Raw genomic sequence first — 13898 nt, 5'->3', positions numbered from 1 at the left:
TCACTCTCAGAAATAAACTTGTCACTGAGTGAGGAATTTCTTTCCCCAAGAATACTTCCATGATATGCATAATCATGACAGAAGTTTTTATTTATGTCTGAAATCTAATATAACTTAGTTATCTGGGATATATTTATATTAAGCAAAGATAACTATAGGATAAAACTTATTCCATCATTACATAGGTGATTAGTGTATGTAGGAAGACACTTTCTCTAAGGTGTCTTCCTCTCTCCAGTGATGATAAAGACAAGTAAGAACATGATTCATCTAATCTCTGTTAGAAGCCAACTTCAAGAGAAGTGGAACTCTCCCTTTAATAATGCCTGGTTTTCCTGGGATGACTACCAAAAAAAAAAAAAAAAGAGAAGGGTGAGGCACTTGCAAGTGGATATTCACTTTTGGTTAGGTTAACCCCACCCTATTTGTCTAACTTCACCTAACTAACCTTGACTAACCCTACATAAAATTAACCCATTTGAGACCATTGTGCACCAAGAAGGCATGAAATATCCATTGTTACAAGGCCTCTTCACTTTGCTTCTGCAATATTTTTTGCTTGTGTTTGACTATTGTATATGGAATTCGGCCTTTACTCATTACTGGGGTTATGAGTTACAATCCCCATACAAATATTAATAGCCAGTGGTGGAATGTGATGATTCAGCTATCAAGATCATAGGAAGTACAGCCATATTGGCTGTAAAGTCTGCCTCCTATCTCAAACAATGGCAAGGAGAATATATCGCCTGAAGAGCATAAAAATAGGGCAAGCAGCATTATCACCTGTTATACTCCCCAAGGCCAAATAGTTGTAGTTTAGGCACTTTCAGAGCTGGGTTTTATTTCTAAATGAATTTCAGGCCTTGTTGGAGGTAAGGGCTTGACTTTGCACTGGTTCTCCATTAAAAGCCATTTCCATCTGATCAAGATATAAATAGATATGTGTTCATTTTCCGAGAGTGTTAGAAAATGCCCAGATGCACAGGTTAGCTTATGGCCTACCAGAGGATTTGTCTACCTTTTGTCTAAAAATGTCTACCACAACTTTTTTATGTTACTATTACATAAAAATGGGAGTGCCTTAACTGTGTTAACCTGATGGTTTGGTTCCGTGAGTTTGATCCCGTCAGCATACTGGAGGATCAGACTGACCTAAATTTTGTACAATATTTTATTGCCAGTACTATGTACTTTAGAGCTCAGAAAGTCATTAAACTCCAAGCCGACACTGGGAATGCCTAGTGGGATTAACCTTCAAAAACTAATTATCAAAGACATCAACAAAAGGAAGCTTGTATCACTACTTTGTAACAGCATACCAGAGGAGTGAGTGGTGTCAGAAAATGTTGATTAAAAGAATCTGCCTTGATGCTTGATTGAGATCCTTTTTTTATGTAGATAAGGGTTTCTAAACGTTTCCTAAGGACTGATCAATGAAGGGCAGGTTTCTAATTGTAGCTAGTGGTCTAAGCACAATCGCTATGATGATTATTATTTTATCTTTTTTTCCAGTGTTTTTTTTTAGAAAAAATATGGAATGAGGTAGTGTACTAGCATCAAGGAAGGCTCAGTTTAAAACCACAATTATTTATTTATTTATTTATTTATTTATTTATTTATTTATTTATTTATTTATTTATTTTTGCTTTAAATATGAAGGGAGATTATGATAAGTAATGGCTACAGTATTGGTTTTAAATGCTGGAAGATGAATTCCAGATGTATTCCAAACAAATTTAATGAATAAATACTGAGCTGATGAAAGGGTCAGTATTTCATCAGATACCAACCTCAAGTACACTACTGTTACCTGTTAAAACTGTTAATTACTCCTCAGATTTCATATCCAGTGGATGAGTGTTATGTCAGGCAATGTGATAAAGATCCAAGCAGAAAATCTTCTACATAAACATATGTATATATGTATATATATATACCCATATGTATATGGACATGGACTTTTGTACATACATGCAAGTTTTTGTATGTGTGTGTGCATGTGCATGGTATATGCATGGTATACATATGTCAGTATATTCTAATAAGTATTTTATGTTATATTACACATTATATATATATATACAGATATATAATATCACCACAATCTTGCTTCTGTCTCTGGACGTAGAACTTTTAGAATAATTTGAATGTGGCCAGTTAAATAAAATAGCACTTCTGTACAGAAACAAAGAAGACATTCTGTGAATACTATTTGGACCTTTAAAATGGTGAAGACACTAAAGTGTAGCCTGAACAAAACATTTTTGAAAGCAGAAATCCCCATGTTCATAATACCAAAAGTAAAGAATCCCAGAGAGCTCAGAATCCTGCACAGCCCTACAGGCTGAACACATTTCCAAAAGCTACCACCTACTTGAAGCTATTATTAGAAATCGGGGAACATATGTTATATAAATATTGTTAAATAAATCTGATGGTAGCACTATACAGACCAGGCCCCAAATTTAAGAGATCATCAGGGAGGACTCAAAGGAAATTAGTGCATTTAATTACCGTTCTGAAGTTCCCAAATAAAATAAATGTCTATTGAATTTCCCCCCACTCGGTTTAAGGCTCTTCACAAATGCTATTATGTTTTAATTAAAGTGAACTTGTTTTTCCATTTAGTGGTTATTCTAGCTTGATTTTTTTTTTCCATTATTCTTACAATTGAATAAAGATGCTAACTGGGGATTAGTTTGTAATAACATCTGACAGGCCCTGAGGATCCATTGTGCAAACTAATAGTCTATGGATGCAGAACAAACCATATGCCAGCATGGGGGAACCAATCTGTTACCAGAAATGATCATCTTCATTCACAACTATAGACTACAGACTAGAATGAGTTTTGTTCTGCTGAGATATTATTTGGAGCCAGTTATTCTTATTGTTTAGAATATGTACTACTGTTCCTCAGGGATTGCTTGTTTGCATTAGCCTGGGGAGAACAGGGGAAGTTTGTCGTTTTCATGGTATATTTACATGACAGGCATAGATAGCTCATGTTCTGAGCTGGATGGAGATGAATCAGGTTTGGTACAGAAGCACAGTAGATGAGTGAATATTGACAGCATTCAAAATACCAATCAGGACACAACACTATGCTAGTACAGTTGCACAGTATTTGGATAAAAGCAAAGGGATTTGTCTCTTTGAGGCTATTCACATAGGCATTTCTAACATTAGCTAGATGATGTTCAGTGATCCCAATCAAATCAGTTGAAAAACAAACAAACAAACAAAATAAACAACAACAATAAAACACTCTTCAGTACTCCAGTACTGAGTAAAGACTGGAAGGAGATCTGATATCCTGTCAGAATGTGCAGCTACTAAAACTTAAACCACTAAAGACAAGGCAAGTCAGAGTGAAGATAATGACCAGCTAACTCTCTCTGACCCCCAACATGCAAATACCTCTAAGTATTATACTAATTCACAAGTATAGTTGGTACTAAACGAAAGAGATGCAATTTGAGATCTAGGTCTGCATGAAATCAGGGGTGCCTGATGTTTACTAACATGCCCTATCTGGGGAAAGAGCATAATTTCAGAAAATCTTTGATTTAAATTACATGATATTTATACCATAGCTCCTCCTGCAGCAACAAAGCAGTACTATATCTCCAGAAAAACTAAAAAAAATATATATAAATTTAGGTTACATTTTAGAAAAAAAAAATAAATCAAACTAACTGATAATCTAATGTATTGCCAGTCTACCTGGGAATTTAGGATAAAAACTGTTTGGTAGCCAGCTGCCTGTTTGTGGGGAGTTATCTTCACTTTCACGAACATCTTGTAGCCTAAATGTTACAGAGGCATTTGAAATTTAAATAAGCATAGATATTTTCCTTAGGCTTTAATTGAATCCAGTGGCAAACAAACTATTTCCACATTGTGACCCATATTTCAGTAGAGATTTCTTTAAGGAGGGTAGGACTGGTCCCCAGATTAATTCTATTTTCCAAACTCTATCCCTAAAAGCTCTGAATATTTTACAAATCATAAGGTGTCCGAATAAGACAAAAACATTCTCTATAATGGATAATATACAGTGTTAATAAATTGAGGGGAAGAAAGTGAAAAATACAGAAGGAGAAATCTTTGACTCTTTAGTTTTTTTCTTATTCTGAGCATTTTTACAAGATATTTTTCAATGATAATGAAATGGAGTTAATTGGCATTTTATTAAGCTAGAAATATGGAATTTGTTATTCTGATTTATAAGCAAGATTGAGCCAATGTTACAATGGTACAATGTAATGAGTTATTAGAATTCTTAATCCCAGAAATCTGAGCACAGTATATTTAGTGATTATTTTTTTTTTGGGAGGGGGGCGGGGGGGAAATTAAAGTAGTTTGCAGAAACTTTGGTTGACAATCCAAGAAAATAAGGAAATACCAATATTTTTTTTTAATTAAATAGATTAAAATACTTTCATATAAAAGTGAGACAGCCCGTTATTTTTAAATTGTCCAAATTAATTTTGGTTTGCTGGAACAGTAATGGAAACATGGTACAAAGCCTGTTCTATACAGCTTAAGGAAAGCAAATATGCTAAGGAATATGTTGAAACTGATTCTTCAAAAAGGGAGTCAAACAGCTTAAACCGGGTGTATATTATAGCTCTGTACTGTGAAGAGATTTTCCAAACAGACCGAAGAGTAACTTGTCTCTGCCTCTGAGGATGTCATTGCAGTAAACAACAAAATGTGAGACTATAAGATGCAGCATACAATTTTCATATGGACTAAATAAGCCATATTTATTTCATATCCTCACAGGATTTGGAAACTCATGTGAGTGGCCAGAATCAGACACTGGTAGAAAGCCCTGCTGGAAAGGACCACACATGTATGTACTTGTCTAATCTGGGTTTACAAATGTCTAGGGATGGAGATAACATGACTTCCCAGGAAGCCTCTTCCAGCGTTTAACTCTTGGTTCTTACTCCAGCTATGTAGAGCTCTTTAAGGCCTGAAGCATATGACGGGTGCCTATATGCTTCTGAGACACTCACACTCCCACTTGCAGTGAAGATCCAGTCTAGAGAAAATGTTCACACGTTCTGTTGTTGGTCCTGAGCTTAGCCTCAGTGGCTGCCGTGGCATGGGAGGTGGAGAGACTGATGAGTCATTCTGACGCCTACGATCCAGGGGAACTGCGAGCTCTATTTCTGCACACAGTCAACGGATGGAAGAATTCACAAAAGCTAAATTTGGCAGTCGTTACTGGAAGTCTCAATATGGCCCTGAGTCAATTAGGCAACCCAGTCTTATGAACAGAAATGACTAAGGGCCATTATCTTATGAGAGCCAAAGAAAGTCAGCTTCTTAACCCCAGAAGCACAATAACTCTATATATGTTCCAAAATTGTTTTGTCTGAAGTGAGTAATCAAGAAAAACAAGAAGTGATTTACCAAGGGGGGTGGGGGATTGAGGAGGGGAGATGGGGCTTAAAGTATAATGGGTTTGCCATCAACAATAGCTTAACTCTAGAGCATACGACGCCCACATTACACCTAAGACGAGCTTTGCATAATAGAGTTCACTTCCACATGATTACTGTTATAGACTCCCTGGAGAGAAAAGCAAGAAACTAGAAAACACAACAGGCTTTTCATTATCATTTATAAAGACTTTAGAGGTATATTTAAAATGGTGAAATGCTACTTACCTCCCCTGCAAAACTTGTGGAATTACAGAGCTTTGATGAATACAGTTGTTTGGGATTATTACTGGTTATAGTCCTTCCATTTAGTGATTTTCCCCATTTCTAAATCTTCCTTTTTCATATTTTACCCTTACCATACTAGCTGCAACATTGAATTTGTCTTATTTATTTATTTATTTATAACTTCCCCTAATTAAAGCAGCAAAAAATAACAAATATAATCTTATTTAAAATTGAAGATCACTTTAGAAATAAATGTAACAAGTATGAACATAGTTCCTTTATTTAAACAGTAAATTTAAAATTAATATTTGCACGGTCTAAATCAACTAATCAAATCATTGAAGAAAAGCTAATTAAGTGGAGTTGTCAAAGGATAATGAGGGCTCTATACAGATATCCTTGATCCTGGGAGATCTCAGCTTGCATGACCAATTGCTCTGCTTTTCTTGGGAAAAGGGTTTATGGTATCAAATACAGAAGTTTCTGCTGGATCTGGAACTTAGACTATGTACAATTCTGCAGCTCTAGGACAGAAGTGGAAATGCATATATATGTATTCCTAGAATCAGACAGGATCCAAATTTTTTTTGGTTAATTTACTAGTATTTATTCACTTGAGATCAAATCTGTCTCAATTGAGTAGAAAATATATAAGTTTGCTGGCACTTTAGCTCTCTTCTAATGACTCTTTAGGCTTCAAGAGGTCTGCGTTCATTAATGTTGTCCCTGGTTATGACAGAACACCTGATGGATATCCAATACAGCTCTTCAAGTAGATTTTTCAATTAAACATACAGAGTTGGTTACAACTACCTACTTTTACAAAACAAATACAAGGAAAAAAATGATAATTTAGTTAAACCTGTGTGCGTGGGCATAAGAAAGCTTTTAAAGGGAAAGCTATGATTTTTCTGAATGAAATTTCTTAATGAACATGTTAAGTTTCAGATGATCAAAAAATATAAAGCAAAAAAATCTCTGCTGAGTAAAAATGAAATCATATTATTTACACTCAGGTTTCAAAATGCTCTTTGACCATTTAATGATTTAAAAAGGGAGACTCTTTGTACTGCCACGAGTTCATCAATGGGTTCCTCTCTCTTCACTTTTTCACTCATCCAGTAAATTCTTGATACTTTTGTCAATTTCTTAATAATTATGATTCTTCAAAATTGTCTTCTGAGTACCTCTCACCTCACTTTATACATCTGCAATTATCCTTTCCTACTGATCTTTCCAGTTCTATTAGTACATGCTTTATGTGGACCTTTTATTTTAGCAATGCACTCCCACTTGACATCTTAGTGTGAACTAGTCCTCCAAGTACAGCTTCCTCTATGGTGGAAAGAATCTGCTGCCTCAGAGACAGTGTTGAATTCTTCACTCCCTAGTTTGTAACACTTAGAGAAACAACACACTGCTATTAGGATTGAGTCTGGGGGGGGATGAGAGATGTGTGATATTTATAGATCACGGCAGGGTATTTTTTATGTACAAAAAAAAGTTCATATAAATCCATGGTAACAGAGACATGATTTGAAAGTAAAGATTGACATGAGGACAACCAAGGTTGTCTTTGCTTATTTATTAAATCTGCACAGGCATAACCCAAGCTGTAGCCTGTGTTCATTAAATTTATACTTGTGCATTACCAGGTCATCTGGTACTATACATTTGAACTGGAACAGAAACAAACATACAATTGCATTTCTGCCAGAAATTAGCAGAGAGCATTATATTGTGTCCATGACATCTTGTAGGACAGCTCTTATACTGACTGTGAAAGCACAAACAAATCTGGATATACTTGAATTCCATCAGCCCAAACCACCTACTGCAAACTTGACAAATTAAGTTTTGTTCCAACTTCTGTCACTTAGGAGGAGCTTTTGAAAGTCTTATCAGATGTCCTAAAAACTACATTAGTGTCCTCAGGAAACCACAGGATTAGCTCTCTTCCATATACATGTTATATCCACTTTGATTATACCTGTTTTACCAAACTGTTGTAAAAGAACAGGCTTTGTATTGTAACCTATTACAACCTACTAAAACTTTGAAGTTAGCCTGTCTTTGAGCAGAGATTTCCCAGATGTCCCTTCTATCTTGACTTTTTCCTGCGATTCCATTATTTAAGATGTTGAAAAAGAAAGTACTGAGTTCAACCAAGTAGATTTGCCTATGCTAATGTAAGAATGACTTAAACTCAAATGGAATTAAAACTTCCTAACATTATGTTCATATAAGCACCTCTTATTTTGAAGAAGAAAGGGGGAGAAAAAAACTCATCATACATGCATGTGTAAGAAGTTGCTCTCCACCTTTTTTATAAATCATGTTTAGTTACTAAAAGACCACAATGAGGTGTCCTCTGAGGCTTCTCTTCTGCAGGCTAAACACCAGCTCTCTCAGCCTGTCTTCAGAGTAGAGGTGCTTCAGCCTCTGATAATCTTCATGGCCCTTCTCTGGACCCACATTCTTCTTGTGTTGGGTGCCCCAAGCCTGGATGCAGGACTCCAAGAGAGACCTCACAAGGGCAGAGTAGAGTGGCACAAGCACCTCCCTCAACCTTTACTTCTAGTATTGTAAAGTTTTGTCCATAGTTGAAAGCTGGAAAGGGGATTGCTTCCCCACAAGGCAGATAAAGGCAACAGCAGCACTTTGGAACAAAATGTTCCATGCTGGAGAATACAGCAATATTTTCTGCAAATTATGCAGTCTGTAAAACAACATTATGGAAGGAGAAAGAAACGCCTCTGACTGGCTCCATTTTGGGCCCAAATTGGGATAAGGTTCTAACCTTGAATGCTGAAATAAACAGCTCTCAAGGAGTACAAATATATTTTTGACACAGCTCTCCCTCCCAGAATCTTAAGGTGCAATATGAAAGTCTGAGGCAGAACACATTCTGCACACAGAAAAATGGCTGACTCAGACTGGGTAAGAAATAACTTTGCTTGAAGAAATCAAATCAGCTAAAAATATTAGGTCTGAATAGTTTCCTAGGATCTCTGGTTTCAAGGCACAAGTTACCTAAAAGATTTATTGGTGTAATAAATACAGAATTTTACTGGACAGCCAATAATTTGAAACTTGCAGACTCAACTGGAAGAGAAGATGAAACAAAGTATTGTTATAAAATGGCAGTTTGGATAAGGTTCCCAATGTATTCAAAACCATCTGAATGATAGATGCCAAGCAGCCTTACAAAATTCTCTGAGTCACATGAGTCTGTTTGCACCTAAGATTATGATACCTGCATTAGGATCTCTCTATATAGTTAGGAAAGCTTTTATTTCAAAATCATTGTTCATTTCAAAAGGTACTGAGACCACAGTTCTCTTTACCATTGGTAGGAGGTGTTGGTGCTGTGCATCTCTGAAAATGAGGCCACTTATTTTAGGCATCTAAATATGCTGGCCCCAGCTTCAAGCTTCCTTGTGCCACTTTGTAGATACAAAATAGCCACATACCTGTCTTAGCTGGCTGTTTATGAGATACAGCTCTGAAGTAAAAAACAGTGTTTCTGAAATTAACTTTTTTTTTTTTTTTCCCCTCCAGTATGTTGTAAAATGTTTGATAGGTATGGTGGATTTATCACCAAAATGTCTAAAGTTGGCAAAGAGATCCAAAGGTCTTAAAGCTTTGGACTGAGATAGGTAGCTGTCATATCAGATTTAGCATGTGATTATGCAAACCACAGGAAAAATACTTTGTCTTGCTACAGAGAAAGAATGTCCTATTTACAGGAACACCATGTTTCTTACCTTTGGAGGAATTCAAAAGATTCAGTGACATTGGGGTCCATTAATCAAGGCTTTTATGTATAGGTGTATTGCCAGCTCTCATTGCTTTACTACAGCCATAATGATATTTGGTACTTTGATGAAGCAGCTGGGTGCATTTCAGTCCCAGGAATTTTTTATTTTGCAGAAAAAAATCATAAATGCAAACTTCTAGTCAGCACTGTTGCAGAAGAAAAATTGAGATGGTGGCCTAAGGCAAATATAATTGATCCAAAAATTTTATATATTTATATAATTATATAATTATAAATATATTAATGGTAATGGATTTGGGATGGAATCCTGTTTAAAAAGGAATGTTTCACTGAATCCAGACCAGAGACACAACTGGCAGAACCAGCTTCTATAACTGTACTTCCACTTCATTAGACATAAAAAACAAGTTTATTTATTTATTTATTTATATTTCTGCTTTTTGTTTGGGGGTGCGACACCTACCTTGGGTGGAGTGTGACAGGAACGTGGGAAGGTTATAACATTTCTGCCTCCCATTTAGAGAAAGTAGATGTGGGGGTGTTCTGGTGGAAAGTTTCCAGGCAGTTTTGTTGAAAGCAAAACCATAGCTTAGAGGAAAAGACCACATCTAATTTGGCCATAAAATTGGTACCCCAGGACATCTATTTTGATAGAAATAGACACAAATGAATGAAGTGCCATTCTGAGTTTAAGATGTACTTTTTTCTTTTTTTTCCTGAAATGCATCAAATCTAGATACAAAGTCTATAATTACATGTCTTCCTATTACAGTTATAATTATTTGTCATATGTCTTTGTTATGCTAGAATTGCAAAAATGTTGGCATAAAAATATTATATACAAGATCATTTAAAGGATTTAAAGGCTTCTTGTCATAGGTGCCTCTGGTATTTTATTGTAGACTAAAAGTACAATTCTGTGTTATCAACAATACTACCCACTGATGAAGTCCCAAGTCAGACATTTCAGCTATTAATATGTTGTGCACTGTTTCTATGGAAACTTCCCGACAAAACTCTCATTGTGGGATTGTCAAACATATTGTATAAATAATGCTTTTATAATATGAAGCTATCAAGTAATAATGAAACAATAAAAAGATTCTTGTAATAAGTCACGCTGTCTAAGGAAAGCAGAAATCAAAAAGCAGACTGCTGCTTGCACCAAAATACTTGTATAACTTGTGGTTTGCAAAATGTTGCTATGCATGTTTATAATAACAATTCAAATGCTCTTCTAAGAGAATAAACAGACATGAATAAAAGAAGCATCATTTCAAAATATTTTTTTCTCATTAAGGGGTTTTGTTCTTAAGTAAGCTGAGGAACATGCCATTATTCTTGTAGACACCAAGTAGCTAAAGCAAAGCTGCTCATAAAGATAGCTTGTAAATTCACACAGAAATCCTGAGGATTATGTGACAGGCTTTTAAATATCAAAAGAATGCATAAAATTCCTAGGTAAAAGTGGAACCAAAATCCTAAGGAGAAGTTGCTCTCTGAAAGACAGCATTTGAGAAGCAGAGTATTTCCAAAGATATTCTTCCTTTCTCTGACACTAAGAAATGCCTCAGGTCCACCAGGTCCTGGGATGGCTCTCTCAGTAACAACTGAATTATCCACGGGTCACAGCCCCCTTTCATTGTTATCTGCCCCTCTTCAAGAAGTCAATGTCAGGAACACTCTGAACTGATGTTTTAGACTTTTGTGTGTTCTCCTTTTTGTTGCCAATAATGTTATTTGCTTGTTCAGAGTAAAATCTTGTTGTTGTTGTTTTGTTTTGTTTTGTTTTGTTTTTCCAGGATTAAGGTCAATACAAGTGAAGGAAATGATCTGCTGCTAAGGGAAATATTGCATTTAAAATACGGCAGTGCTTCAAACCAGTAATGGTAGCAAAATATAAGGCTGGGAACTTCAGGAAAGAATGAGTTTCCAGCAGTGCTGTAAATCTATCAACATGTACCATGTAAAGGGATGTTTTCCTCGTGGACAGTCTACATTGCTGGAAAGAAATAGACATTGCTCTGGTAACCTACACAAGAAGAAATCTATCTCTTTCATCATACCCATGATGACAACAGAAGCTAAATGCCTCTGTACTTAAAAATATCTTCTCTAGGAAGATTTAGTACAACCAGCTAATTTTTTTCTGTTATAGCTGAAATGTCCGCAAAAGCTGAAAAATTTACAATATACAACCTTTGGTTATTGCATCATCAAAATGTCTTCAGAACTGAAGATCAGAATAAGAAGGAAAATAAAAACAGGGCTCTGAGCTGGCCTTGATAACATTATAGCAAAACAAAACAAAACAAAACAAAACAAACAAAAAAAAAAACAAACAACAAAAGCCATATAATTGTATCATCAAAATTATAATCTCCAGAAAGTTAGCAGGAATTCATAGGAAAAATTGCAGGAAAGAATGAGAAAATGCAAGCACGCCTGTAGCTCCAGCATATAGAACTCAGTTAATATTCTTTACTCACAGAGAGAGTGAAGGGATATTCCAGCTGCTTGGCTAATTTATTTTTTTTTTTAAGAAGAAATCAAGTCTACTGTGTCTTCTAATGAGATGCTGCTGAATCATTTATATTTGCAAAACTGCATGGTCTACAGTAAATTTGTTCGAAACAGTAAAACTCCTTATTACTTAGATATTTCTTAATTTGTTTTTAATTTGATTGTTTCCCATATTCTTGCAATGTGTTGTTGTGTTAATATGCAATATGGATTTTTAATTGCATTATATTTGCATTTCATTTTATTAAATTTTTAATAGCTTGGCTATTCAAGACATTAGAGACTATTTTTAGATTTCTAAATGATGATATTAGAAGGTAATATAATATTAAAGAGTGTCAGGATAGCCCATAAATTAGTTAAGAAGCCAGATGGGCAGCTGCAACAAAATCTTAAGGGTTTATCATTAGTATGCAGTTCTGTAAACTATCTTCCATTAGTCACTAGGAAAGACCAAGCCAGTTTTCAGTTAACAGTTTTGTAGCAAATGCAATTGCCATATTCAGGCAACAAGATTCTTTGCTTCTTCATTACCTTTGGCGTTATCTAGAACAGTGTTGTTGCTTTTGCATCGCTCTGAACTACAAGTAGTAAGTAGCTATTCTTTGTTGTTGTTGTTTAAAAGAGAACAGAAAGAAAATAAACATCTGTTCTGTTTTGGGTTAAATTAAAGGCTTTCAAATATACAAGGAGAACTACAAGAGAATTTGAAACCATCCAAAATGATATAGAAGGCCATCTTTCCAGCTCTGTCACTCAACATGCTTTATGCTCAGCAAACTAATGAGATACTTTTTCAGCTTGCATGTAGGAGACTACTCTTGTGTACCATATGGTACATTCATATCCTCCTAGAACTTTCTAATCAGAGGCTTACCTGAGGGTCTGTTGAAGGAAAGCTTTTATTGTTTTGATACCCCTGTCCACCAACCTGTGTTTTTAATATAACAGATAAGAGTATTTACATATTTACTGTTTAAATCTGTGGCCTCTAAACTGTGTTTATTTTTAGCTATTACTTCCCCTCCTCTCCCTTCCCCTCCCCTCTCTTCCCTTTTCCCCTTCCCCCTTTCCCTCCTTTGGTACTGCCTTAGAATCTATTATTTTCCTGATTCCTTTAAACCACAGACAGTTCACTTCCCAGGATCACCCAAAGCTCTAATTAACAGGGCACAGTATGGATGGATTACCCAGTTTAGTAACAGATATTGAAATACCTTGTCTTGATAACATGCATTAATAGTTGCAATTGATGTCTGTGAAGTTTTATTCTGAGTATTTTCTCTGAAAATTACACTTCATTCTTTATATGAGCCTGGACAGAGCATTTTGTTCTTTTCTCCTGCACTGATATGGACTGCTTCTAAAACTGACCTTTGCTTCACAGATCATTTTGATAACCTTATGGAATTCTTTCATCTTCAAAATGTCTTCTAAGCTTGTATTTAATTAGAAAATCACATGTTAAATTAATACTGATAACTCATAGGAATGAAGAAATGCCATTTGCTGAGGCAATCGGCTCCGGGGCAGACGTGTTCTGCAGCGGAGCAGGGGACTGAGGCGGGCAGGGCTTTTTGTCCGGCATCGAGGCCACTCGGGGGAGCCGCTGGGACCCGGCTGTCCTCGCGAGGGAGGCTGACGAGGCGCGGGCGGAGCCAGCAGCGCCCCCTCCCAGGCTGTTTAAAAGTTGCCCCTAGGGAGTGCGAGCGACCAGGAGCGCGACGAACAGGACGGGCAAACAGGGCGTGGCGCGTCGAAGGGCGTGGCAGTTTGCGTGGCAGTTCGCGCGGGCAGGGCGAGCGGGGGGCCCATCGTCGCTCTGTTGCAGCTGCCTCTCCCTTCGGTGCTTGTAACCTGCTTGCGTAGAACCTGACCATGGTATCGACCAGGCAGAAAACCGCGGC

The sequence above is a fragment of the Aythya marila genome (genome assembly GCF_965140915.1).
Source record: "Aythya marila genome assembly, chromosome: 1".
Lineage (NCBI taxonomy): Eukaryota > Metazoa > Chordata > Aves > Anseriformes > Anatidae > Aythya > Aythya marila.
Note: the sequence above shows the minus strand (reverse complement) of the source record.